This window comes from Engraulis encrasicolus, chromosome 16 (assembly GCF_034702125.1).
Source record: "Engraulis encrasicolus isolate BLACKSEA-1 chromosome 16, IST_EnEncr_1.0, whole genome shotgun sequence".
Lineage (NCBI taxonomy): Eukaryota > Metazoa > Chordata > Actinopteri > Clupeiformes > Engraulidae > Engraulis > Engraulis encrasicolus.
This window is the reverse complement of record NC_085872.1, coordinates 30,633,409-30,658,268: the sequence shown is the minus strand read 5'-3', so window position 1 is coordinate 30,658,268 and position 24,860 is coordinate 30,633,409.

Genomic DNA, 24,860 nt, shown 5'->3' with positions numbered 1-24,860 from the left:
CATATGCACATCTGCCCAGAGCCATAGAGGAGGAGAGTTATGCAAATGGAGTACCAGGAAATAAATTGCAGCCCCGCCTTTCAACGAGATCGAGGTCGTGCCTAAAGCGGCTGTCTTTCCATAGACTCAACATAGAACCACCACATAAAAAGCCAAAAATAAGGACTAACGAACTATACTGCGGGGTAATCACCACAAATATGTAAACTATCAACTGTCTCGGTAATAATAATCACAACAGTTTTACCATCTGTGATGTTAATCTGAAGTTATTACTACGAACAGCAAGTCTTGTCATATTCCCTGCATTGCATTGCATTGCGTTTGCTATGTGCTATGCCCACTTCTAGGAACTAACATTCGCAACTCTGAGCAGTTCTGAGACGCTAAACAGCTAATTTTGCTAATGCTAAAGTGGGCCCTAGCACACAGTGGAGATTGCCCAACTCTCCTCCTCTATGACTCTGCATCTGGCTCTGTACAGAGGGCTGGACCAACCCACCTAGCTTGGTTTGCTCACAGTTCTGCCAGTCAGCAAACAGTTGAGAGTGGTGACACATAACTCACCCAGTGTTATTGCTTGGTTAAAGGTACACTGTGCAGGAAATGGTCAAAAAAGGTACTGCAACTATGCTGCTCATTGAAACGGGGCTGCCTATTACCAAATTTGATCTTTTCATGAAAGTTTACGAAGTAATAAACTAATGTTTTCTAGTATGGTCAAGGTACAGTCATTTTTGCAGCTAAAAATGGCTATTTCTGGAAATTCAAAATGGCGGACCATGGAGAAGATCCCCCTTTTCATGTATGAAAAGTGCAATTTTCCCAGTCATAATGAATACTTAGAATTTGATGGTGGTGGTGAGTATTCATGAAAAAAAGTAACATTAGTGAATGGGTAGCAGGAATTCTGGAAATAAACAACTAAAAATCTCAAACAGTGTACCTTTAAGGTAACACTGTTCACACTTTTGTCTTGTTATTTGTATGCTTTTGGCAATGCTGTATTGTCATGCTATTAAAGCACAATTTGAATTTCAATTTGAGCTCAGAACTCGGAATTCAATTTAAACTGCAGAGTAAGGTCAGACCATCACCCACCTTCAATGGAAACGGATTCGTCTCAGCTTGTTCCAGATGATGTAGACAACAGTCAGCTTTCGCCCAGGCTAGCGGCAAGTATGGTCATTCTCTGTTGAAGTGAGTTGGCTACACTTCAACTGACTAGTGATGTAAAATTCCACTGCGGCTGAGGAAAATAGATCTAGTACCTCAATATCCAACAATTAATTTGATACAAGGTTAGTTTTCTTTCAAACAGTATTCTATCAACACAGACTCGTACTTCGATAGTCTGACATATTAATTGAATGTATTATTTGCTTGTGCTTGTGCTTTGTGGATTGGATATGACTGTTTTAAGTGGCAGGCTATAAAAAGGACTTTCACTAGCCTAGCACCAGCGACCTCGGCAATTACAAACACTGCATGGAATCTTAAAAAGTTTCTTGACACTGGCTAATTGTGTTCAAAATTCAGAATGTTACTTTACCTCTTGACAAATCAAATCAGATTACCCCAGAAATGTAAGTTATCCCATGGAATCTTCCTGCTGTGTCAGTGCTGCCACTTGAGTAACTTTGTTGCTGGATTTGACTATCCCAAGCAACGTCTACCAACTAACATCAAATTAACTTTGTTGCTACTCTGGACAGCTTAGCCAACCTAAGCAACAAAAAAGCTTGAATTAATGTTTCATTATTGATTAAACAAAAGCACAGCCTAGCTGTTTCTGACAGCATTCGCCTCCAGTGCCAGGCCCATATGTGTGTGAAGTCAGCACCTAATTTTACATGAAAGTGTTGGTTCTATTGGTTAGGTCAACATAATAAAAAGGCTTTGGTGGTCACCTTTTGGATATATACCTTAGCCTTTGACACCATTTAGCAACATTGGTAACACTTCATAATATCGACTTCTTGTTAAGCAGTAGTGATGCATTTGTTAAGCATCATTCAAACCTTAGATAACTCTTTGTAAAACATTTGTTAACCATTATCTCTTCATTATTTCTCATTACTTAATCATTGACATAGACTGTTCATGGTTTTTGATACTGATACATGTGTGTGAGAGAGTCTGGGAAGGATTGGCAAATGATGAATGGTTTCTGTATCTCTTTATCTCTTTATTATTTCTCATTACTTAATCATTAACATAGACTGTTAATGGTTTTTGATACTGATACATGTGTGTGAGAGAGTCTGGGAAGGATTGACAAATGATGAATGGTTTCTGTATCATTTGCCAATCCTTCCCCAACTCTCACATGTATCAGTATCAAAAACCATTAGCGGTGTATGTTAATGATGAAGTAATGAGAAATAATAAAGAGATAATGGTTAACAAATGTTTCACAAAGGGTTATCTAAGGTTTGAATAATGCTTAACAAATGCATAACTAATGCTTAATGGAGTCGGTATTATGAAGTGTTGCCGCAACATTTATTGACTTTTAGAGGGTACTTTAGAAACTTTCCCTGGGAATTAGTTTGTCAAAGTAGTTGGGGGAAGGGTTCATGTTGTGTCCATCTACACCAGTGGGTGTAATTCTCATTAGTATCCACAACACTTTTCGAACACACATTTGGGTCTCCATCTAAGGAGGGGCAGTTCAACAGTGTGTCGTCAATGTAAAATATAGGCTACAGTATATATATTACGTTTTTAGGAAATAGACAAGACTCTGGGCATATTAATGAATTTAAGTGCAGTATTGGCAGTTAAGCAAATTATGCCAGACTCTTTCCAGAGGTATAGCCTACTAAATTGTCGGACCGAAACCCAAACTCAATGACATCCATACTCAGACTGTCGGACTACAGGGGCTGTTTGACCAATGGGCTGTTGGAACAATGGGCCAACCCACTCTATGGTTAGCATTAGCTTTAGTATGCTGATCGTTGAAGTAAAGATATTCAACATGGAAGTTGGAGAAAAATCATAGCACACATCACCAATGCAAAAGGGTGGGATCAAATCTGGTCCAGTCTCCGGTCTTAGGGGATGTGATCCTCTCCTTTTTTTCTGTGGTGTTTAGTGGCGTTTTGCAAACAACATTCGCTAGTGTCATCTATAGCACTAATATAAGGGAACTTATTCTCAGCATCCGCTGACCTCCTAAAGTGGCGTGCACCGTACGTCGCATGAATCACGGAAAAGTACCGCAATGTATCATCTCTGCCTTATCAACCGTCACTGGTAGAACCATCCCCCCCGCCCCATTATTCTAGCACAACCCTTTCCATATGTAGTGGATGTGTTCCATATTGAGTGTTGAATGTTTTTTCTCCAATCTTTCTCCATGGGTCATCCAAGAGTATGCCTCAAATATCTTTTTTTTCATTCACAAAAAAAAACAAAAAAAAACAAAAATCTGATGCACTGTTTTGTTGTCGGTATGTATTTTTGCGTTATATGTATTAGAATTTTTGTGTAATCTTTGCTTGGCCCTGTGACAGTAAGGTTAGGGAAATTCAAATAGTGGCAAGGAACAGAAAGCAAATGGCCCTTTGTTCATAAAAACTAACAGACAGTTCAACCTAAGACATATTTTTTTGAAGTGAACTAGCTCTTCATCTTCCCCACCCATGTCACAGGCTGCCTTAACTTATTATGTTAGGCAGGTTTCAACCTCAAACTCAACCAAATAATGTTCCCCAAATGGTTTTGGTGGTTCATCAGCTTGTAATTCGGTACATGGCACAGAATTGGTTTTGCCACCCACCATAGGCTATCACTGCACTAAGTAAGTTTGGAGGAGTGGGCTGTTTTTCTGTAGTTCAAGTAAAAGACAGCTCTACTGCCTCCAACCTCTGGGCCAAATTAGAAATGAAAACAGTTTTAAATTATAATGAAAGAAGAAGAAAAAAACCTCAACTGGTTTCTGTGTGCAATCACCACCAAACACCCATAAAAACTTGATATTTCTAAACCATCCATAAATTCATCCTCTCCCTGGGTACTTTACCCAGTTATTTTCCCTTTTTATAAAAGAGAACCTGATGTCATTAGATTCCCTATCGTGTTACCCGTGCAACTGTCTGGCTGGTTGCATTGATACAGGGTGTGGTTCAGGCTCCCCCCAGGCCATGGAGAGCAGCGAGCGTGGTGGAGCAGAACCAGCTCTCTTCAAATTATATTTTTGCCAAACACCATTTCTGTCAAAACACCGGCCGACTCTGAAATCACTCAATTTAAACTTAAGGAATTAACTAGTGGTGTGCTGAACTAGAGGGAGTGCTGTAGTAGGCAATCACTGCTGTTTTAAACGATATCTTTGTTCAGAGGACTGCTACGAGAGACCACGCAGTGACTCAGACCGAAGAATATTCAATGTCCACTTTTTTTTCAAACAGCATACTTGAGCGGCTGTAAGCAACGAAAAAACCTGCGGCCATGCATGTTACACATGATATTGTTTCATGTGAAATTGATCAGACGCACTGAAATGCTGAGAATTCTCAAACTGTCTTTAGTGCTCTAAGAAAATGTAAAATCTAATAGCGGTGGACCAATTACTGGTCAGACCCACCAACAATGATCTCCTCAGGTTCTGTCTCTCTCTCATCTCCCTCTTTGAAGAGACAGGTAATGGCACTGGACACCAGGAACTTCCACTCTGTAGACCTTATTACTGTAAATGAGAAATATTGGACTTTCACATAACTTACAGGATGACTGTGGCGTGCAAGAAAATTCCTTTTATTCACAACTACCTGATGTCTGATGTAAGATTAATTGTGCCATCATTTTCAATGTTTCCATCATTAAATAGTGGCATGACCAAATGTAACTTATGTAAGATCATTAATGACCCGACCGCGATTGATACTGACAGACATAGAGGTCTTTGGAGACTCTTGGGAAAAATGGGTGGAATTTGCTACATTCTCATCAAATAGAAAACAAAATAATTGAATAGCTATGTCACAGTCTAGCTCCACAGGGGGCTACTATATTCACCAGTTAAACATTTTTCCACGACTATGACTTTAAGTCATTTTGCAAATACTACGAACCTGTCTCACTGTAACGGTAAATATTTTCACAGACACGTTTAGGGGAGGGAAAGAAAAACACACATTGGTGTTCCTTTAGAAGTGGCATGAGCCGCCTCGGGAATGTAATGGAACCAGGACTTCCACTTCCTGGTCTAATGGCAGGCTACCCAAAGGCCTGCAAACTCTGTCTGCATTCGGCTCACAGTAATGCCCCCCCCCCCTTCAGTGAGAACAGTGACCTCAATACTCTTTGTAAACGATGAAAGCGGGATAGGTGAACATGACGGGGTATATGGGTCACATGATCAGCCCATGAAATGCGGGAGCAGTGACAGAGGGACAGCTCAGTAGTTTTGTGTGTGTGCAAGTTGTGTAAGTGTGCGTGCGTGTGTGTACGTGTGTCTGTGTGTCTGTGTGGGTGTGTGTGTGTCTGTGCATGTTGCGTGTGTATTTGTCTATGTGTGTGTGTGTGTGTGTGTGTGTGTGTGTGTGTGTGCACTGGCCAGCTCAGGGTTGAAGAGGAGGTCAGCTTCACTCAGAGCGATGGAAAAACGCCTGAGGGTGCAGTAGCCTAAATGAGGGCATATCCCTGGGGGGGAGAACTCACCGCACACCACTACCACTACTACCACCCCCACACACTGCTCTATACCACCACCCCCCCATCATCCACCCACCCAGCAACCCTGCTTCAGTGCCACGTCCACCCTCTCCACCCCACCACCCCCAATGCCCTCTCCCAGCGACAGCCACTCTACACCGCCTCCCCAGCCCTACAGCAGGTCATTTTCCTCCAACGTCAGCAAGCCGGTTTACATGCACAGACGGCCAACGAGGAAATAAATGAATAAACAGGTCTGAGGAGGCAGCACCTCAAAAGCACTGCCCGCAAGGTAGTGTGTTTGGCAACAGAGAGAGAGAGAGTGAAAAAAAAAGTTTTGTGATCACGGCACATAGGTACACACACACACACACTGTACACACACGCACACGCACACACACACGCACAAATGCACATGCAATGCACACACTGCATGTTCCAGTGCCAAGCCGTCTTAGTATTTTGTTGTTTAGCCCATTCAATTTGCCTTTGTGAGGCGGCTGATGCTTGGTCGCAGATTTGAGGCTGAAACGTTGTTGCCCCACCACACAGTCATCCATCATGCAATCAGCGCACAGATTTTGCTTCTGGGGATTACATTCCATGAACGAATAAAAACAGGCATGGAGGGAGGGACAGGGAGAGAAAGAGAGAGAGAGAGAGAGAGAGAGAGAGAGAGAGAGAGAGAGAGAGAGAGAGAGGGAGGGAGGGGAAAGTCTGAGAGAGAGAGAGGAAGGGAGGGAAGGGAAAGTGAGAGAGAGAGAGAGAGAGAGAGAGAGACAGAGAGAGAAAAGAAGAGAGTGAGAGAGAGAGGGAGGGTGCGGAGAGAGAGAGAGAGAGGGAGAGAGTGAGAGAATATTTGAAAGTAAACATAGTAATACATTTGATTAAAAAAATAAGAAGAAAAATGATGACTGTGAGCGTGGCCCCGGGTGCAAAATCTCATTAATGGTTGTTTCGATTCTCTCTTTTCAATACATTTGTTAGAAGTGCCAGAAGAGAAAGAGTTCAATTATCATCGCCCTCTCACCTCTTAGAGCATGGAGGGGGACCAGAGGGTGAAAAGCCCTCACCACACCACACCACAAAACCTCATGCACTGCCACTCCGGGCTCTTGTTGCCATACGTGTGTGTGTGTGTGTGCGTGTGCGTGTGTGTGTGTGTGTGTGTGTGTGTGTGTGTGTGTGTGTGTGTGTGTGTGTGTGTGTGTGTGTGTGTGTGTGTGTGTGTGTGTGTGTGTGTGTGTGTGTGTGTGTGTGTGTGTGTGTGTGTGCATGTTGTATGTATTGTAACTTGAGTGTGTATGTGTGTGTGTGTGTATGTGTGTGTGCGTGTGCGTGTGCGTGTGTCTGTGTGTCTGTGTGTGAGTGTGTGTGTAAGTGTGTTCTTGGTTCTTACAACACATATAAACCCTGTCAACCCATGAAGTAGTCAGGCAATGTGAGGAGTATGGGTTTGGATGATAAGTGTGAGGGAGATGCCTGAAGGGTTTGATCGTCAGACTTTGGCCAGAACAGTAAGATTGTGCATAAAATCTAGGCAGGGTGGGGTGGGGGAGACATTAATACTTTATATCACCAATACAGCTCATATTTTACTTTACCTAACATGCATCACATTACAATGTAAACGTTGACTACAACATTTACAGAAAAAAAACAATCTCTCTATTTCATTTTTGTTTTTACTCACAATCTTAACAAAATCCCACCCAAACATTAAACTTATCCTTGCATATTTACATTCAATCTGTTTGGCAGCCATTGCAGTCTTTGAAATGCATACAAAACAACAAGCACAAAAGGACTCGCCTCTATCTTTGTTTTCAGGTCTTTCCATGCTCCAGGCCACTGCCTGAGCCAGGCCTTGCCTCCAGGCCTCCTGCCCCCAAGGCTTGGGGCTTAAGCAGGGAGAATTTCCCCCTGGGGCTGTTGTGTGTGTCCTCTTTCTTTCAGTCCTCCTAACACAGAGAATATGTGTGTGTGTGTGTGTGTGTGTGTGTGTGTGTGTGTGTGTGTGTGTGTGTGTGTGTGTGTGTGTGTGTGTGTGTGTGTGTGTGTGTGTGTGTGTGTGTGTGTGTGTGTGTTTCAGCCCACCTTATATTCCTTTTGTCAGTGTGAGGGGGGATGGCTTGAGGGTGAACTGCCCTTACGCCTTCAGGGCAACTCAAAACAATGGCGCAAAAGAAAAATAATAATAGAGGGTGGGGGGAGATAGTTGTTCTTGGGAGTAGCCCAACACACGATGATGAAATACAGAGTTAGAATTTGAAAGAGCTCGAAGATACACATTGTGAAATCCCAGTCCAAATGGATTTCCCTGCTTTAATTATGCCCAGAACAAAATATTTTCTGGTCATTTTTTTTTTCAAAACATAACAAGGTATATATGCAAGTTACAACAGCAGTTGTGCTGCTGACTGTGTACAATGTCTTTCTAGAATTCTAGCGCATAGCACCGCTCGCGGTCTGTTGCCCATTATTTACTACCAGGGGTGGAGGGGATTCAGAAACATTCAAGTACAGTGCGTTTTATCGTGGATACGGTAAATAATTGAAAAGATGAATAACGCATTCTGTTGAGAGTGAGATGCGAGCAGTTTGGGGATGGGGATGTGAACCCACCCCTCACACACACACACACACACACACACACACACACACACACACACACACACACACACACACACACACACACACACACACACACACACAACACAACACATAGCCTACATACACACACACACACACAAGAAAAGATTTCAAAAAGATGCGCTTGGCCACTCCTCACACGTGTGCGGGGCCCCGATCTATCTTTATTTCTCCACCTAAGAGAGACATTCGCATTATTAAAACGGGAGAAAGTAGATACTCTCCTCCACCTCGTTTTCGCAGCCCTTATATATTAGCTGCGGGGGATGGAATAGTCATTCCCGCTCTCACCCGCTGGCACTGAACACTGCTCCATTTCCATGCCTTTGTTGCATCTGTGGCCATCCAAACTGCAGCATCTGTTCGTCGAGTTCTCATTTTTATATCTGCTCGCATGTTTTCGGTGCTGGCTTTTTATGAAAGGAGCATGAGGCGAAGGCAATGTGTTTAGAAATCCATCTGTTCGGGCAAAGCTCTGTTTTTTTTTAATACGTGAGGCAATTTATGCATTAATCTACACTGAAGTATAGTGCCCCGTGGACACTGACGGAGCATACCCATGGCTGAACAATGCAACCGTACAAGGGCTTTGGATGATGCAAAAATGTGGCCTGATTGCTGACAAGATCAAGGCTCTGTGCCTTCAGCAAATGGTCATAGGCTGTGGCACTTTAGCATGTTAGCACGTTTCAGCTGGGGAAGGGAGGGCATACATATGGACACACGCATGCACGCATGCATGCAAGCACGGACGCACGCACACACACACACACACACACACACACACACACACACACACACACACACACACACACACACACACACACACACACACACACACACACACACACACACACACACACACACACACACACACACACACACACACACACACAATCATACTCAAATGTCCACACACATACACACAATTGGAGAGCGAGTGAGAAAGAGAGACAGAAAAGGGAAAAATAAGGGTGGAGGGGTGGATGTGTGTGTGTGTGAGAGAGAGAGAGAGAGAGAGAGAGAGAGAGAGAGAGAGAGAGAGAGAGAGAGAGAGAGAGAGAGAGAGAGAGGCCAACGTTCGGTGGTGCTTAGGTTTGCTTCTATCCTCTATTAGCCAGAGGGTTCGACTCTGGTTCGCTCCAATATTAGGCTCAATTAGAACAAGCTCCAATTAGAGGTCTCCCTCTCCCCTGGGCAAGGAGAGACAGGAAATGGAGACTGAGAAATGGAGGAGTCGACAACATGCGGGCGCAGCCAACGCAAACAAACTTATTTTGTTGATCTCGGCTGTTGCTATGCAGGAGTCCTGTGGGAGTCGAGGCAACAACTAGACTAAGCTATGAGATAAAACAAAATAAAAAGAAGTCCTGGGGCCAAACATGAACTCTGTGAGCACAAGGGCTCTGACACCATGAAGGGAACGGCTGGGCCCAGAAAATGAAAAGGCCCCGAAGCCTTTTCCATTTACAACTAAAAATCCAGCACTACCTCCAAGCCAGGGTCAGGATCAGACTCACAGCATTAGCAGTCATAGAGTGGAGAGACAAATGAGCATGCCTTTTGTTGCTCGGCCCTAATAGAAATATATAACTCTCCCGCTACATGAAACCATGCTAAGCGATGCAATTGGAAAGGACCAAGAGATACAAATCGGGGCAGGGAAGGGAGACTAAGCATTATATGTGTGTGTGTGTAAGTGTTAGTGGCTGTGTGTGTGTGTTCCATTGCAAGTGTGTGTCTGTGTTTGTGTTTGCTGCTGCGTTTGAAGGAAAGGCAGAAAGAAAGAAAGAAAGAAAGAAAGAAAGAAAGAAAGAAAGAAAGAAAGAAAGAAAGAAAGAAAGAAAAGAGAGGAAATGTAGAGGCAGAATAACTACAGAACAACAAACAAGAATGAACGGCAAGCCAAGAAAGACAAAACGTGAAAAAAACAATGAAAACGGAGGCAACGGGAAAAAGGATAGGAAAAAGAAAAGGAATGAGAAAGTGACCCCTGCCTCCTTATTTTGCATGTGGAGGTGGCAGCCATGTGGTGTGTGTGTGTGTGTGCTGCCTGGGCTTGCCCTTGCCTCCGGCCCAGACTGCAGCTCCCTCAGGCACTGCATGCAGGAAAATGGTGTGTGTTAGCAGGGCAAACCTTGACCCACCCACCAACCCCCCACCAAACTATACACACACACACACACGCACGCACGCACGCACGCACGCACGCACGCACGCACGCACGCACGCACGCACGCACGCACGCACGCACGCACGCACGCACGCACGCACACACAATATATGACTATACACACACTCATATGCACACACATATATGCGAACACAATGTACGACTATACAAGCACACACAAAAACAAACCCATATCCAGACACACAAGTACACACACACACAAACACACGCATGCACGCATGCACAGACACACACACACACACGCACGCAGACACATACACAGACACACACACTGAAAAGAGTAAAGTGTGCAGAAACAAAGTAGGCAAGCTGAACAGGGAGGAAGGCAACAATGCATTTTTTTTTTTAGAAATCACACCTAGTTCCTAAAATCTGCTTTTAGCTGAGAGGGCATGTCAAAGTATCTTGACATACGTAGGTTCAAACAGTGGATATGAGTGGCATACATGAGTAAAGTATGATAAGTCTCACATTCAAAAGTACAATGTATCAAAGAGTTATGCCCAGATCGAGCTCAAACCATGGACTTTGTCAGGCTCTACATAGAGTTGCCTATGCAAATAAATGGAAAAGTAAGAGAAGGAGACATTAGGTAAAACCTTTGCTTTCACCTGGGAAGGCTTTTGGTAAAATCAATAATGCACTTTGGAGGCGACTCGTAAAGAGAATAATTATCACAGCGGGCTTCTCTCACTGCTGGAAGTCACTGACGATAATGAACAAAGGGAAGGAAATTAGCTTTTGTCTCATAAAGTCACAACTTCAAAGATCGTCGACATTACATTAATACACTCCATTGCCCACAGCAGTGAAAGTAAGCACTTTCTCTCAGTCGCTGCTCAGTGCAAGGTCTTACTCGGGACAAAGACCTCAGCTATCACATAGGCAACATCCCCAGCAATAGACAGATTGGAAGGGGAAAAAAACGTTTCCCTGGGAGCACAAATAAATAGTACTGTCTGCATAAAAATACTCAGGCATGACACTATATTCAATGTAGACACATCTCATTTGTCACGGTCAGTTTACCAAACTAAACAACTTGTTTGCAGATTGAGATCTCTAACCTTGTCACCTCTCTGCTGAGTTAGCATGCTAAGAGGATAAGCAATAGCCTATTAGCCGCCAGGTACGAGCAACTACTGTGCTCTGAACAGGATGTGCAAGGTGCTGCTGACAACATAATTGTAAATAGGTACACACGCTCTGAAAAAAAGATGTACTGTAATTAACTTATTTGAACCCACACTAGCTCTGACATAATAATAATGATGACAAAGGATAACAATGGATCAAAGCCATAAGAAAGAGTGTATTTACTGTAGCTTGAAGTCTTGGTTGCTTTGGATAAGGCACGGAAATGGCAGTTCTTGTATGAGAGGTTTGTTTTTCTTACACTCCTGATAGGGAACAAGTATTGCATAGGGCCGGATTAAGATGGCATGATGTCCCTAGGCCACAGGTTGCTGTCGGCCCCCCAGAAGGCTAATTTTGCGACAAATTTACATAGACAGTGTCATAATTACGAGTTAGGAATTTAAGGATAACATGTCTACCAACTACTTAACAGAACAGCTGACTTTCTCAATATTGCGTCTTGTCACAATTCTGCCATTTTTTTACTTTTGGCCAATCAGGGGGCCTCTGGCAGGTGGGGCCCCCTAGGCTGCAGCTTTACCTAGCCTGTGCATTAATCCAGCCCTGATTGCATGGGTTTGTAGTCTGAACAGCATGGAGGAAGGTACTAGGGCTATATCAACACCGTGCACTGTTTGCGGCTAGTTTTCATTTCTATTTCTACATTATTTGAAAATGCTGTCATAACAAAGCAACAACCGTCGTCAGTAAACAAGTGCACCTTGTAAGATTTACGTAGCCTATTCATTGGGAGATCTGATGAAGATATTCTCACTCAAGTCTTCTGTCCCACAACTGTGTCAAATAATTTGACAGCTTCCTCTGTCTCATCGTGACATTGCCATATGTGAAGCCAGTCTGTTCTGGATGATGAAGCAATGACCTCAACAAATACAATTTCATCCAGTCCAAGTTTTTTTCTTAATGCTTGGCCACAGTCAAGTAAGTTAGTCCACCACCAGAAGTTAGACTATTTCCCAACCCACTACCCCACAACAGAACAGAACAGAGCAGAGTAGAGCAGAGAAACAACAAGAGCGGCAGAAAAAATTGAGAGAGAGTGGGCTGATGGGCCTCTGTCATTACAAGTGATATCCAAGGAGAGCCAGAGCCCCCCAGGGGCCCGTGTTCATAATAGTAAAGCTGGACATGGCTCCAGAACAAATGCGGACGCTGGGAAATCAAATTTCAAACGTGTCCCTCTGAGCGGGATCCCAGGGACGGAGGAATCCTTATTGTTCCTTGTGGGGGCTATAGATAACACATGTACGCCTTTCCTTCACTGTAGCGGAGGCAACGGCAGTGGCAGTACGTAGGTAGGTAGGTACGTGCTGAGGGGAGCCCTCAGCTAGACCTGTGGGCAGCCATGTGTATCCCTCGGCCTGGTCTCACTTATCACCACTCCACATGGCTCGTCAGCGTGCACTCAGGTTATAGGCAAAGCCAGGGCCACTTGAGAGCTTTGCAGGCCCAGGACAAAATAATCTAAAAGGGCCCCCCACCCAATACATAGGGACCCAATTTTGATCCAACTCTACCTTGGCCCGGTTCAACTGACCCCTTAATGCCTACCTATAAGAAGGCATGCGCAAAGCCCAATACTACATCAGTTGGAGAGCCTTAAGAGTTTCACAGTAGATAGGAGCCTGACTTCCCCGGCACATGGCTGTCTGTCACAGCTGTACTGTGTGGTGGTGTTTGTGGGAACTATGCTAATTCAGTGTTTCCAGTTATGGTTCTCATTTTTATCAGGGACCCTTTCCAAGAGCATTGGAGGAGATTGCTTTCAAAGAATGTCTGTAAATTGAACATGTGTGAGTAATTAATCGTGGGCTCTGACATCCCAAACCACCCCCCCCCCCTCCCCCCAATTTCCTTCGACAAAATTCAGTTTTTTCCGCCTTCTAAGTTTGTGGTTTGCATCACAAAGAAACTCTATCCCTGTCTCTCCATTCAAATGGATGATTTGAAAATGTAAATGTAATGTAAAGCCAGAAAAATGCTACACTATGCAAACTAATTATGAGGTACACAATGTTGCATTTGCAAAACGGGAAGACACACGCAGAGTGGAAAGAAATGTACAGTATGTTGGTGGTTGCTATATAAGCAGACACTTGGCTGGTTTGGTCTCCACAGACAGCCCACACTGTCTTTTCATTTCATTTGAATAAAAGAAAGAAACGCAGAAAGAAAAAAAAAACACGACACAAAAGCGGCAGTAAATTGCATCATCAACAGCACATAAACACTGCCCTCTTACAGTTATTTGGGGTGCCAACAACTCATTCATTATTCACTTAACTCAATAATTCAATCACTGCATTTTTGTTCTGCTGTAATGTATTAACCCACTTAGACAGTCATTGAGCCAGATGATGAGCAGAGCGAGAACTGTTTGATGTGATTTACATTCTTCAACAGTGAATGCCACCGCCGTTAATGCAGATTAAACCGGAGGTACGCAAACACAATGTGCCAAATACAGTAACGGCAGCGGAACCATCCATGACAGATGAGGGGATGTCTCCTGTGAATATCTACAGTGAGACAGGTGGCCACGGATATCTCCGGGACAGTCAGCAGCGAGTGTGTGAGTGTGAGCGTGTGTGCGTGCGTCATGCGTGCGTGCGTGTGTATGTGTGCGCCTGCATGTTTGTGCAATGTGAGTTGAATGTTTGCATGCATGCGCGTGTGTGTTCATGTACAGTATATGTGTGTGCAATGTATGTTTGCGTAATGTGTGTGTGTGTGCATGTGTGTGAGTGCGTGCATGCATGCGTGTGTAAGTGCGTGCCTGTGTGTCTGCATGTGTGTGTGTGTAAGCGTGTGCCTGCGTGTCTGTGTGTGTGTGTGTCTGCATGTGTGTGTGTGTGTAAGAGTGATTCTACGATTCCCCTACGCTTTTGGCAAAAGAAAAATGTCAATTATCAGTATTTTTTTTCAACTAAATGACCTAGATGTTTACATAGTGTATATATTTAAGTTTCCAAACAAACAAATTGCCAAGCTTAATCTTAAATAATTTGATAAATACTCTAATGAAAGCGAACATATGCTTAATTATTTTGTCAACAGTGTTATGGACAAATACTATGTCATTTCAAACATATATAAAAATACTACAGAGTTGAAACAATATATGTTTGAAAGTGCTTATGTCCCTTAGCAGTAATGTTGTCATTAATCTGTGCAACTGATATAGAAAATGTGATTGTTGAGCTTCATAAGTAGGATTTTATGAGTCATTGTGATACAGACTGACACATTTTTCATCATAAATCCCTGTAACGTCTGATTTGAATATAGTCACCCTCCTTACACAAGACTTCCTTCTCCAGAGATAATCCCTAGTGTATGTTCATAGGATTTTTCCAACACATAAGGGATCAATAGCGCAAAAACACTTTCAAAACAGTCAACCGTGTTACTCAACTGTGTTACGGTCAACAGTGCAGGGGAACAAGTCGGCACTTTTTTAGGAGAAAAAAACAGAGCAGACAAACCCATCTCCCTAGAACACAAATTATTTTGTTTGTTTGTCTGTCAATATGGATATAAATTGGCAAAAACATACTCCTCCTCAACTATCATCAGTGTTGCCAGATTGGGCTGGTTCCCGCCCAATTGGGCTGCTTAGGATGGCCGTGTGCGGGTAAAAATGGCATCTATCAGAAAAACCTTCCCACTGCCATATAAATCAATAGAATTGGGCGGGTTTTTAGGGCGGATTTTGATCATTTTTTGGGCTGGAAATCATCAGCCTCATCTGGCAACCCTGACTGTCATACTTAATTGTAACACCATTGACGGTAACACCATTGACGGTAACACCATTGACGGTAACACCGTTGACATTTCAGCCATTTTTATGGTGTTGTGCTAACTGAGGACCTCAGAAGTTCCACCACAACACCTTAATCAATTCATGTATCTGTATGCTTTATCTGTGTTTTTCTACATGTGATTTCTAATTCAGATTCTTATGAATATGTTGATAACACAGTTGACAGGCAATTTTCCCGCTATGAGAACATGAAAAAGAATGGATTAAATTATGGAAGGATGGAGCTCAAAATTTACCAAAAAGTCTTCCCGTATCCTGCCAAAGAGGTTATGACATCACGTGATGTTATTCGTATGGCCTAAGACCAAACCATTACTGATTTATGGAGGAGGTTTCAGACCGTGACACGGTTAACACAGTTTTCGTGGACACACACAAAATGGCAAATTTCATGTATAATGGAAAGGACAGTGGTCTTTCTGACAGTTTTGTCATATTGTGATGATTACTGTGAATCAACATTTGCAATCGTCTTGGGCAAAACAAGTTTCTTTACATGTTAATATGAAGACTGAATCTGACATTTGGAAAACAGGACGGCATGAAAACGCCCAAAACCAGTATTAAATATTCATTCTTGCTGAGGGAAATAATGCTATGTCTACACTTTCTGTATTATATGAAAGATAAATGTTTTCTAATGTCCAAAACATCATTGGATGCAGTTAATAGTTAGTGGAATTGAAATAAAATCCACTGACTTAAAAGTGTAGGCGAATTAGAGAATCACTCGTAAGCGTGTGCCTGCGTGTCTGTGTGTCTGCGTGTGTGTGTGTGTGTGTGTGTGTGTAAGCGTGCCTGTGTGTCTGCGTGTGTGTCTCCTCCTTTATCAGGCGCCGCCTCCCCTTTTCCTCTGCCGCTGCCTGTGTGGTTCCCCTTTGTGGCGTCCCTCCGTGGGGACGTGGCCCTCAGCTGGAGCAATGCCACGGGCCAATCTCCCCCCTCCCCGCCGCACCTCAACCCGTGCCTGTCGAGACACACCAAGGACACACAAGACTGTCTGCAGGTGAGGACTGGGGCAAGAGCAGCACCACAGGGGTGTGAGAGGAGAGAGGCGGGTGGAGGTGGGGGCATGGGTGGGGTAGGGTAGTGTGCTGTGTTTTGAGTTGGGTTGGGGTTGGTGGGGGGGTGGAGGGGTTGGGGTTGGGGTATGGGAGGGCAGGGGGTGGTGGGGTGTTGGGGGCTGCCAGTTGTTTTAGGGGTCAAAGCTCATCTCATCATTGAGCTCTGCAAGCTAGCTGTGGTGGTGTTGTTCAGGTAAGGGTGCCATAGGTGCTGCCGGAAAAGGGGGATGCAGTGGTGCATTTGCATCTCCACTTTATGGGCTGAAAAGAGGCTTTCTCCACTTTTACTGCAGACAAATTAGTGGAGTGCAGCCTTGAAGGGTGCACATGAGCGTCACGTACAAACTGTGTTTCTGTTGGGTTGGGTCTTCAAGTGGATGGGGATGAGCCATGCCACCAAAAGAAGAGGGAGGGTGACAAAGCTCACAGCTCTCACAAAGTATGTGGTGGAGGCGTGAATTTTCAATGCCTTATTTTGTAAGTGGTGATCATCTCGCCCATACTGTCAGGTACCCTGTAAAATTGATCTCATCCATGACACTCTCTCTCTCTGCCTCTCTCTCTCTCTCTCTGTTGTTTTTAGAGCTGACAGGTAACAAGAGCACTGGTGACAGCGCCAATTCATCTTGCGGTGTCACCTCCACCGAGAGAGAGGGAGGACGGTAGAGAGGAGAGGAGAGGAGAGGAGATACAGAATAGCTCTTTCTCTTTTTAGTTGCTCTGTTGCCAGGTGTCCACCTGCGTGTGTGGCGCTGGAGCTGGGGAGGGACCACTAAAAAATGTTGGGGCTAACGAGGCCGATGTCGCCACCGGCGACCATAACACAGAGGACTCAACCTGAAGGGAATTTCCATGGGAACACAGAGCACAGTTTTGGCAACAACATTTAGCTCCAATCTTAACTTGGTTTATTATTCCCAAAAAACCTCAGCCGAGTTCCAAAGAAAAGGGAACAGTGTTTGGAATTGTGCTGGAAAATCCCAAGGGGTGCCAGGTCTGTCTATCAATGTATCAGATTTATTTATTTTTTGCAAAAAATCGTCTATTTCATGCCATCAGGTTAGTTACGACAAGTTTCTAAAAATGTAATGCTGTGTCTTAACTGAGTCAAGCCTCTTCTCACAGTGTGCTTCAGCTAGACAGCTATGATTTCCGCTGGAGATACAGTACAGTAGATGCCGGAAAATAAACAAATATGTTCCATAACTGCTCCTGCAATGCCAGTGATAATAACAGAGAGGCTTACTGATGGACTAGAAGGCAAAAACCCTCTTGACAGAGCATAGTCATTCAAAAGCTGTTTGCATTCATATGATGTGTTCCACAGTGATAGACATATGTATACTGTACAGTATAGGCATAAGACATTCTGATAATGCTTTTATGATTGAATTCACATAAGCCCCTTTGACTAGAATGAGATTACCATATTTCCACATTTTTTTCCCACATAGGCGAATAAAAGCTATGGCTCAATGTTTTCATTAAAGTCAAAATGCTAGAGTGGGTAGTTATAGGTTGCATTGTACTGGAATATTCAATTCATTTGACTAATTTAGTTCAGGATCTTTTCAGGCCATGTCATATCTTTCATTTTTCTCCTTGCCTACTGTTCCTCTCTGCATCCCATCATCTTTGTATGAGGGGAGAAAAAAAAGAATAAAAAAAATCTCTTGTCTGTGACTTTCATGCCCTGCAGCGGATGAAGCCCTCTTTTATTTTGATCATCGCAGCACAATGGATTCATGCCACTCTGGCAACTTTTTTTTTCACTATCGGCCTAAATTTACATACAGCTTAACAAGTTTGCAGAGACTGTTGATGCCACTGATCAAAGTCTTTCCCCGAACATCACTCCCCCCCCCCTTCTTTTTTTTCTCCTCGCCCTAGTCTTCAAAAAGAAGCAACTGCTTAGTGAGGACAAGCCGTGTCTTTGTTTATCTACTTAACAGGCTAATACATGTTACCACTCTGTTGGCTTTGGCTATTTCACATTAGCAAAAGGGCAATGGCCTTTAACTAAAGAGCCAGTAACATTGCTACTGATTTGAGACAGCTACTGTAAGAATCTGTGGGTGTGTTGAAGTCACTCTTTTTTACTCTGTGTGTGTGTGTGTGTGTGTGTGTGTGTGTGTGTGTGTGTGTGTGTGTGTGTGTGTGTGTGTGTGTGTGTGTGTGTGTGTGTGTGTCTGTGCGCGCGCACACGCGTGCCTGCGTGAGCTCACTGAGTTTATGACACAAGTCAAGATTGTTCATGTGTCACTTTTTAGCTCAAGGGGGAGCGCTACCCATGGGCAAAATACCCTGTCCTGTCAGACACAGTCATATCTACATGCACACTGACAACACATGCGCGCACACTCACTCACATACAAAAACCTACAAAAACAGAACACAAACGTTCATTTGCACATGTTTCCCCCTTTTTTTATTGTTACACACATACGTGTACATACACACACACAGACCTACACACACAAACACATACAACTCACACTCAAACAGAAACACACAAGCTAGGATTTCCGTGTGAACCTGTAAAACCTGCAATGTAGAACATGCTCTTTCAACACATTACAATTTTTAATAGAACCACTCACATGTTGCTTTTCATGGTTTCCTTTTGTGTGTCGTTGTCTCCGAGTTTCAACCCCAGCCTAATGAACACACACAAATAAACAACGAAGACCACAAGAGACAGGAGAAAACAATGAAATGAGGGTGTGGGAAGAAAACAGGGAATCGTGGGAATGCACGACGGCGCAACCCTTGGGCGATTGAATTATACTATGGGCCGCTGGTTCCTCCTTGTATAGGCCAGCTGACATTTTCATGTAACCCCATCCTGTGTAATGCTATGTGATGTGTGTGACTGGCTTCTGCCACCGCCTCTGGGGAGGCAACGGACCCCGGGGCGTAATGCCTCTGCCCCAAAGCATCATGGGTTATGGCCTCCATAACCCTGTCTGTCTTCTTTAACTCGTTCTCCTTTTTTTTCTCCTTCGCCTCATTCTGGTTTTATCTGGGAAAGAGAGTCTCTTTCTTTTCTTTTCTTTTTTTTTTTTTTTTTTGCTCTCTTATTCTCTTGCGAAGAAAGAGAGAGAGAGAGAGAGAGAGAGAGAGAGAGAATACCGGCTTCCGAGGATCACTTGAAATCAATGCCTCTGGACTATACTGACTATGTAAACGGTGATTCTTGGAGGAGCAACAGTCTTATGGAATCAAATTACCAGAAAGCTTATGAATGCCATTTTTCATATCCATTACAAAATGTCAACATTTTACTTGAAGATTATTGACACGGTGGAACCGGGTAGGGATGCAGACCTCCTGTGAAATGATTTCATATATTTGTCATTATGTACAGTGCAATTCAGAGACTCATCAGTCATTTTCTGTCACAGCTGAACTTGAGTCGATAACACAATACAAACCTAAAAACTCCACGAGGGAAGGCAGAATATCCTGCAAGCCGCATTGGGTAACTCACTCAGGTGAAGTAATAAGGAGTCATATTTAACCTTTAGAAGTAAAGATAGTGTATTAGTACTTCATATTATTCAAAGAATACTGCTTAATTCCTTTAGCTATCCCTGTCCTTTCAATAAGAGGAACTACCAGTCTGCAAACTGTGCTATCTATAAATATGCTTAAATTAATAAACAAATGTATTCACTTTAGTGGTTTAATTATCCTTATCAAAGGAGGAGTCATCCCAATATGCATAGACAGAAAAAAACGCACCCTAAAAAGGCACATGATTTAGTTTTTTACTTATTAAAGAACAGAATGCCCCCTTTAGACACATTCAAGTCAGATTTGTGTGTAAAGTGAAGAAGTTAAAATATGAAGAGTTCAGATGCAAATGCTAAGTGCCTTTTCAGAAAATAATCTTAATTCATTTTCATTTAATACAAAGCTATCAAAATTGCATATTTTTTTATTTTATTTATGTAATATAACTATTTATATGTATTATCAAGTACATGAATGTAAACCAAACCAACAACGGGGTTCTCTAAAAATATAGAAGTGCAGGTCTTCAGAAATGGAGTTATGGGGTTTTGCATCTGAACTCTTCATATATACATATCTGGTACATATACACTACACAGATGCTGTTCAACTATGAGCTGTGTCTTCTTCTTATGTATGTTGTACTGTGGGTTATTTGTACTTGTAGTATGTGTACTCTTGCACGGCCTATTTTGGAGATGAATAATGTCATAACTCGAATGATAAATGAGACAATGCTGCACACGAACCATCACTGCTGGGCAAATAACAGAAATGTAGCCCGTGTTCACATAGCTTTACAGTTACACATCTGATGCATGTTGCAACCTTTATTCATCAGAGGAAGATGATGATTCCCATGGGCATTCCCTGCCAGCCTGTGGCCATGCCATGCCATGCCCCCCCACGCTGATGTGAACAGGGAACGCCAACCGTCTGAGGTTCACCTCCATGTACTGTTGGTACATTACGACAAATCTGCGCCATCGGAGGTTGTGCCCCCCGTGCCCACGCCTTGTGTGTGTGTGTGTGTATGTGTGTGTGTGATGTGTGAGTGCCATAAATAGACTGGCAGCATACAGGACAAGGCGGCAGGAGCAGGGACGGGACTCTTAACTGACATGTGTGTTTTGCCACTCTGAGCCCGGGCCAGTGGGGGCCAGGGGATCAGATCGAGTGAGATAATGGAGCAGACCTCTGCAGACGTGTGTGATGGGTGGAGAGAGGACAGTGTCGGTCGAGAGCAGAGCCTTGTGTGACTCAACGCACTTTGACAGCTTGGCCATGGCTTGAGGACATAGTCATGCTGTTGATTTTTTTTCCCTCTTCTTCTTCATCATTCTGTCTCTCTTCTTTCTGTTTCTTTTCCTTTCTAGTTGTCTCCCCGTCTCGGCTTTGTGGCTTCTATGGCATCTACTTGTCTTTTTTTTCTTCATTTCTGTCTGAGATGAAATTCAAAGTGTTCCACGGGGGACTCTGAGGGCTTCGTGTTGGAGCACACACACACACTGAGAAGAAAACATGTCATAGTCCGCTGCATGTCTGCACAGTGTTATCCAGGCGCAGGTTGTCAATCCCTTGGACAACACTGAGAGTGAATGGTAAGCGATACCAATGAGCAACGTTTAAGGCAACGTTGCCCCCTCCTGGCAAAAGTGAGAACATGAGGGTTACGGGCCTGACGGAGGGCGAGTGTGTATTATTCCTCAGCCGCTAGTCAGATCCCCCACTCCCACTCCCACCGCATGATGGAGGCTTGCACACACAGTCCCACACACAGGCATTTGTAGGTCTGCCAGTTTCTGCTGTTCCACAAACCAGTGTCCTTCATCCCAATTGAAGTTAGATTTTGGAGAATTAATGACTTTAAATAAGAATGTGTATATTTATATGGAAACTCACACATGTACATTTATAGGTCTGTGACTTAATGTGTGTGTCTATGTTTGCACGTGTGTATGTGTGCGAGTGAGAGAGAGAGAGAGAGAGAGAGAGAGAGAGAGAGAGAGAGAGAGAGAGAGAGAGAGAGTGAGAGAGTGAGAGTGAGAGTGAGAGTGAGAGTGAGAGAGAGAGAGAGAGAGAGAGAGAGAGAGAGAGAGAGAGAGAGAGAGATGTGCCCTTGAAGTTGTTCATTGCGAGAGGAGGAGGTGGCACACAGATAATTTTAGATCCCCAAGAGGTAGCAATTTTTGGAATATTGCCAGGGGCAAGCCATTTAGAATAACAGATTTGTTACTTTCCCTCCAATTGCTGAAAGAAAAAAGGGGCAAAATAGAAACAAGGTGGTGATTAAGTTTGTATGCTCAGCTGTCTTGACCAATCTGAAGGAAGAGCAGGCATGACAATAATAGCACAAGATGTAACCATGCACTCGTTCCATTGTAGCGGCACCATTTGATGCAAGTTCTATTGTGCACATCCCTGGTGTAGTTTTGTAAAGCCCGAGGACTATCTCTGGGCATACTAAAGCATCAGATAAGTTATAGACATGTTAATTGCATATTCGGTGTCTTCATATTCCTTGTATACATGGATGTTCTTCCCTATGAATATGTGTGTGTGTGTGTGTGTGTGTGTGTGTGTGTGTGTGTGTGTGTGTGTGTGTGTGTGTGTGTGTGTGTGTGTGTGTGTGTGTGTGTGTGTGTGTGTGTGTGTTTCTGCGTGTGTGTGTGTTTCTGCGTGTGTGCCTGTTTCTTTGTACGCATGTGTGTTAGTCTGTGTGTGTGTGTGTGTGTGTGTGTGTGTGTGTGTGTGTGTGTGTGTGTGTGTGTGTGTGTGTGTGTGTGTGTGTGTGTGTGTGTGTGTGTGTGTGAGAGAGAGAGAGAGTATGAGGGAGTGTGTAAGTGTCTATGGCTGTATATGTGTGTCTATGTGTGTTTGTGTATACACAGGCCACAGTCTGGCGCTCCCTTGTTTGGGAAGAACATCTCCTCGGGCCTTGCTCCTGTGCCGATAACCCCCGGTGAAGCCATTATTTTCTGAATTAATGACGAGGCCGAGTATGTGATGGGTGAGATAGAGCGTGTCCTGCGGCACATCACCACTGATCACGAGACACTCTCACTCCCTTTCCCATCTCTCTCTCTCTCTCTCTCTCTCTCTCTCTCTCTCTCTCTCTCTCTCTCTCTCTCCCTTTCTCTCTCGCTCTCTCTCCCCCTTTCTTTTCTATCTCTCCGTCTCTTTCTCCCCATCTCTCTGTGTCTCTCCCGCCCATGAGTGCCTTTAAAACAGCGACACGGCTGCAGCCAGCATCCTCATGCAAGCCTGGGTTCACCTCCTGCCACGATGGAGCTGATAGCCTCTGTTTCTAGGGGATTATCCAGATTGAACTTCTGAAAGTTTGCGAACACAATGGGACTGAATACTCCTCTGCATCACCCCTTGCTTAGAACAACAATTCAAAAAAACATATTAGATATATGAAAGGTGAAATGCAAAAGACGGATTTCAATTTACATCTGAAAAAGAATATCTTCTGTCGTACCAGATCCTTAATATTGTAGTTGTGGACTCTAGATGTTGGTCATCTTTTAGTTGGGTGCAACAGCATTTACCTAGAGGCCGAGGCTGTTTAAAATGCATTGCATGGGTGATCACTCTGGGTTTACGACCGCCGGTCAGTCGTCTGACCAGGAAGAACTAAACTGGCCCTGGAGGTCTTGTGTAAAGACTCAGACAAACAATCAAGGGGGCTGAGCAGCAGCTGTAAGAGGTCACCAAGAACTTAACTCGCACTCCCCGCGCCTCCACAGCAATCAGCGCCAAGTCACCCACTAAGGAAATCCTGGCTCCGGGAGCCAACTTAAAATTAAGGACTTCACATTCAACATTATGTCTTTAGCGAGAGTCCAGGGGAGACTCCAGGGGTGGCGCCGCGCGCTAGGCGCCTGCCACATAGCACAACTTTTTCTCCCTCCCCACCCCCACCACCGCCTTTCTTTCTCTCTATCTTTTCCCCCCTCTTTTTTTCAAAGGGGGACTCAGGATTAAAGCCCTGGCAGTTTCCCGGTGGGTGCAAGGCCAGGATCCCATTATGGAGCAGTGCACCACCACCAGCCATAATTGTGTCTTTGAGAATTCGAAGCAGTGGCTTGCTGGATAAGCAAATCTGGGGTGGAATAAAAGAGAGGATTTAAGAAAAAAAGAAGAAAAAAGGAAAAAGAAAAAAAGAAATGTTAAAAAAAAAAAAAACAGACAGGCATCTCGCCGGGCTGCCATTAGACACCGCCTGGGTCCTTCACTAATTAGTTTTAAATGACTGAGGGAGCGCGGGGCCTGCTCTGAGAGGTACGCTCATCAAAAAGAAGAGTTGCTGGTGAGAAAAATAGTATGGTGGAGCTGCAGCTACACTTCTGCTAATAATTGATGATGTACACCGAAAGTTACAGAAGCTTTTTTTATTTCTTTTTTTAACTAAAAAACACTATAAAAGGGACAACTGTGCTTGGTATCGTTATGAACAAAACATGCATATTTTCTTAAAGCACCATAATTACAAAAAGATTAAATGTTTTTTTATACATTTACTAATTGCGATTTGTATAAAGCTGGCCACCCTATTTACATTTGCAGAAAACAAGGTCTGGTATGCATTCATTTGGTTTCATTAAGTCGCCCATGCTGAAATAAAGTAATAATAACGAGAACAGCAGCTTTTGTTCATCCATGTGTATTTTACTGCCGGCAGCAGCTTGACCCACTATGTGTGTATGCTGCATTACCTATAGTTCACCTGTGCTCTGAGGATAAACCGTTTTGTTGGTGTTTAAAGTATCTGTGAATGCTG